Source organism: Arachis hypogaea, chromosome 20, assembly GCF_003086295.3.
Source record: "Arachis hypogaea cultivar Tifrunner chromosome 20, arahy.Tifrunner.gnm2.J5K5, whole genome shotgun sequence".
Taxonomy (NCBI): Eukaryota; Viridiplantae; Streptophyta; class Magnoliopsida; order Fabales; family Fabaceae; genus Arachis; species Arachis hypogaea.
This window is the reverse complement of record NC_092055.1, coordinates 25,208,577-25,213,425: the sequence shown is the minus strand read 5'-3', so window position 1 is coordinate 25,213,425 and position 4,849 is coordinate 25,208,577. Positions and strand designations below refer to the sequence as shown.

General features: G+C 40.4%; 1 non-coding gene across 1 annotated transcript; it reads right to left on the bottom strand.

Annotated features, from left to right (window-relative positions):
* Nucleotides 1–1,338: 1,338 nt before the first annotated feature.
* LOC112787338 (small nucleolar RNA R71) lies at nt 1,339–1,446 on the bottom strand. Its single transcript, XR_003194756.1, has one exon. It is a non-coding gene; the product is annotated as a small nucleolar RNA R71 (small nucleolar RNA).
* Between the last annotated feature and the right edge of the window lie 3,403 nt (nt 1,447–4,849).

Sequence of the window (4,849 nt, the reverse complement as noted above, 5' to 3'; positions counted from 1 at the left end):
AAAATCAAATCTTTTTCAAAATTCTTAATTATTTTCGAAAATTCCAAAAATATTTTTCAAAAATCTTTTTCTTATTTTTATACCAAATTTTCGAAAATAACATAATTAATTAATGTTTTGATTCAAAAATTTCAAGTTTGTTACTTACTTGTTAAGAAAGATTCAAACTTTAAGTTCTAGAATCATATCTTGTGATTTCTTGTGAATCAAGTCATTAATTGAGATTTTAAAAATCAAATCTTTTTCAAAAACTAATTCCTATCATATCTTTTCAAAAATATCTTCTTATCTTATCTTTTTCAAAAATATCTTTTCAAAATATCTTTTCTAACTTCCTAACTTCTTATCTTTTCAAAATTGGTTTTCAAAATTTGTTTCAACTAACTAACTAACTTTTTGTTTGTTTCTTAACTTTTTCAAAACTACCTAACTAACTCTCTCTCTCTCATTTTCGAAAATATCTTCCCCCTTTTTCAAAATTTCTTTTTAATTAACTATTATTTTAAATTTTAATTCCTAATTTTCGAAAAAAACTACTAACATTTTTCAAAAATCATTTTCAAAAATCACTAACTCCTTTTCAAAAATTATTTTCGAAAATTCTCTCTCTCCCATCTTACTCTATTTATTCATTCATATCCTAAAATCTCATCTCACATATCTAGCCTCCTCACAGTTGTGTTTCTTCCATTATATTACATTCTTTGTCTCCCCCTCTTCTTCTACTCACACAGGGATCCCTATACTGTGGTATAAAGGATCTCTATTATTATTATTATTTTCCTGTGCCTTCTTCTTTGTCATATGAGCAGGAGCAAGGATAAGAACATTCTTGTGGAAGCAGATCCAGAGCCTGAAAGGACTTTGAAGAAAAAATTAAGAGAAGCTAAAATACAACAATCCAGAAATAACCTTTCAGAAATTTTTGAACAGGAAGAAGAGATGGCAGCCGAAAATAATAATAATGTAAGGAAGATGCTTGGTGACTTTACTGCACCTAATTCCAATTTACATGGAAGAAGCATCTCCATTCCTGCCATTGGAGCAAACAACTTTGAGCTGAAACCTCAATTAGTTTCTCTGATGCAGCAGAACTGCAAGTTTCATGGACTTCCATCTGAAGATCCTTTTCAGTTCTTAACTGAATTCTTGCAGATATGTGATACTGTTAAGACTAATGGAGTAGATCCTGAAGTCTACAGGCTCATGCTTTTCCCTTTTGCTGTAAGAGACAGAGCTAGATTATGGTTGGATTCTCAACCCAAAGACAGCCTGAACTCTTGGGATAAGCTGGTCACGGCTTTCTTAGCCAAGTACTTTCCTCCTCAAAAGCTGAGCAAGCTTAGAGCTGATGTTCAAACCTTCAGACAGAAAGAAGGTGAATCCCTCTATGAAGCTTGGGAAAGATACAAACAGTTGACCAAAAAGTGTCCTTCTGACATGCTTTCAGAATGGACCATCCTGGATATATTCTATGATGGTTTATTTGAGCTATCAAAGATGTCACTGGACACTTCTGCAGGTGGATCCATTCACCTAAAGAAAACGCCTGCAGAAGCTCAAGAACTCATTGACATGGTTGCTAATAACCAGTTCATGTACACTTCTGAAAGGAATCCTGTGAATAATGGGACGCCTATGAAGAAGGGAGTTCTTGAAGTTGATACTCTGAATGCCATACTGGCTCAGAATAAAATATTGACTCAGCAAGTCAATATGATCTCTCAGAGTCTGCATGGAATGCAAGCTGCATCCAACAGTACTCAAGAGGCTTCTTATGAAGAAGAAGCTTATGATCCTGAGAACCCTGCAATAGCAGAGGTGAATTACTTAGGTGAACCTTATGGAAACACCTACAACTCAACATGGAGAAATCATCCAAATTTCTCATGGAAGGATCAAAAGCCTCAACAAGGCTTTAATAATGGTGGAAGAAACAGGTTTAACAATAATAAACCTTTTCCATCATCAACTTAGCAACAGACAGAGAACTCTGAACAAAATGCTTCTAATTTAGCAAATCTAGTCTCTGATCTATCTAAGGCCACTGTGAGTTTCATGAATGAAACAAGGTCTTCCATTAGGAATTTGGAAGCACAAGTGGGCCAGCTGAGTAAAAGGATCACTGAAATCCCTCCCAGTACTCTCCCAAGCAATACAGAAGAGAATCCAAAAGGAGAGTGCAAGGCCATTGACATAAGCAAAATGGCCGAAACCAATGAGGGAAAGGAGGACGTGAATCCCAAGGAGGAAGACCTCTTGGGACGTCCAGTGACCAACAAGGAGCTTCCCTCTGAGGAACTAAAGGACTCTGAGGCTCATCTAGAGACCATAGAGATTCCATTGAACCTCCTTATGCCCTTCATGAGCTCTGATGAGTATTCCTCTTCTGAAGAGAATGAGGATGTTACTGAAGAGCAAACTGCCAAGTTTCTTGGTGCAATCATGAAGCTGAATGCCAAATTATTTGGCATTGATACTTGGAAAGTTGAACCTCCCTTGTTCATCAATGAACTGAGTGATCTGGATCAACTGACATTGCCTCAGAAGAGACAGAATCCTGGAAAGTTCATAATACCCTGTACCATAGGCACCATGATCTTTAAGGCCCTGTGTGACCTTGGTTCAAGGATAAACCTCATGCCGCTCTCTGTAATAGAGAAACTGGGAATCTATGGGGTGCAAGCTGCTAGAATCTCATTAGAGATGGCAGACAACTCAAGAAAACAGGCTTATGGACAAGTAGAGGATGTGCTAGTAAAGGTTGAGGGCCTTTACATCCCTACTGATTTCATAGTCCTGGATACTGGAAAGGAAGAGGATGAATCCATCATCCTATGAAGACCTTTCCTGGCCACAGCAAGAGCTGTGATTGATGTTGACAGAGATGAACTAGTCCTTCAATGGAATGAGGACTTCCTTGTGTTTAAAACTCAAGGATCTCCCTCTGCAACCATGGAGAGGAAGCATGAAAAGCTTCTCTCAAAGCAGAGCCAACCAGAGCCCCCACAGTCAAACTCTAAGTTTGGTGTTGGGAGGCCACAACCAAACTCTAAGTTTGGTGTTGAACTCCCATATCCAAACTCTAAGTTTGGTGTTGGAGAGTCTTAACAAAGCTCTGCACATCTGTGAGGCTCCATGAGAGCCCACTGTCAAGCTATTGACATTAAAGAAGCGCTTGTTGGGAGGCAACCCAATTTCTATTTATCTAACTATATTTTTCTTAATTATATGTCTTTGTAGGTTCATGATCATGTGGAGTCACAAAATAAATATAAAAATTGAAAACGGAATTAAAAACAGCAGAAGAAAAATCACACCCTGGAGGAGCATCTGTCTGGCGTTCAACGCCAGAACAGAGCATGGTGCTGGCACTGAACGCCCAAAATGGGCAGCTTCTGGGCGCTGAACGCCAGAACAGGCATGGTTCTGGCGTTCAACGCCAGAAATGGCACACAAATGGGCGTTGAACGCCCAAAATGGCCACCAACCTGGCGCTGAATGCCCAGAGTTGGGTACAAAGGCATTTTTACATGCCTAATGGGTGCAGGGATGTAAATCCTTGAACACCTCGGGATCTGTGGACCCCACAGGATCCACTCAGGATCTGTGGACCCCACAGGATCCCCACATACCTCCACTCACTTCTTCTTACCACTCTCTTTCACACAACCCCATAAACACTCTTCCCCAAAAACCCCTCACCAATCACCTCAAACACTCTTCCCCATCACCTCTTCACCACTCACATCCATCCACTCTTCCCCATAAACCTACCTCATAAACTCCACCTACCTTCAAAATTCAAAACTAATTTCCCACCCAAACCCACCCATATGGCCGAACCTTACCCCCCCTCCCTTCCCTATATAAAGCCGTCTATTCTTCATCAAATTCACACAACACACCCCTCTACACCCTTCTTCGCCGAAACCACATCTCCCTCTCCCTCTCCATATTTCTTCTTCTTCTTCTTCTATTCTTTTGTTTATTGCTCGAGGGCGAGCAATATTCTAAGTTTGGTGTGGTAAAAGCATAAGCTTTTTGTTTTTCCATTACCATTGATGGCATCTAAGACCGGAGAATCCTCTAGAAGAGGGAAAGGGAAGATAAAAGCTTCCACATCCGAGTCATGGGAGATGGAAAGGTTCATCTCCAAAGCCCATCAAGACCACTTCTATGATGTTGTGGATAAGAAAAAGGTGATCCCCGAGGTCCCTTTCAAACTCAAAAGAAATGAGTATCCGGAGATCCGACATGAAATTCAAAAAAGAGGTTGGGAAGTTCTAACAAATCCCATCCAACAAGTCGGCATCCTAATGGTTCAAGAGTTCTATGCTAATGCATGGATCACCAAGAACCATGATCAAAGTAAGAACCCGGATCCAAAGAACTATGTTACAATGGTTCGGGAGAAATACTTAGATTTTAGTCCGGAAAATGTGAGGTTGGCGTTTAACTTGCCCATGATGCAAGGAGATGAACGCCCCTACACTAGAAGGGTCAACTTTAATCAAAGGTTGGACCAAGTCCTTATGGACATATGCGTGGAAGGAGCTCAATGGAAGGTTGACTCCAAAGGCAAGCCGGTTCAACTAAGAAGATTGGACCTCAAGCCTGTAGCTAGAGGATGGTTGGAGTTCATTCAATGCTCAATCATTCCCACTAGCAACCGGTTTGAAGTTACTATAGACCGGGCCATCATGATCCATAGCATCATGATTGGAGAAGAGGTGGAAGTTCATGAGATTATACCTCAAGAACTCTACAAGGTGGCTGACAAGTCCTCCACTATGGCAAGGTTAGCCTTTCCTCACCTCATCTGCCACCTATGCAATTCGGCTGGGAT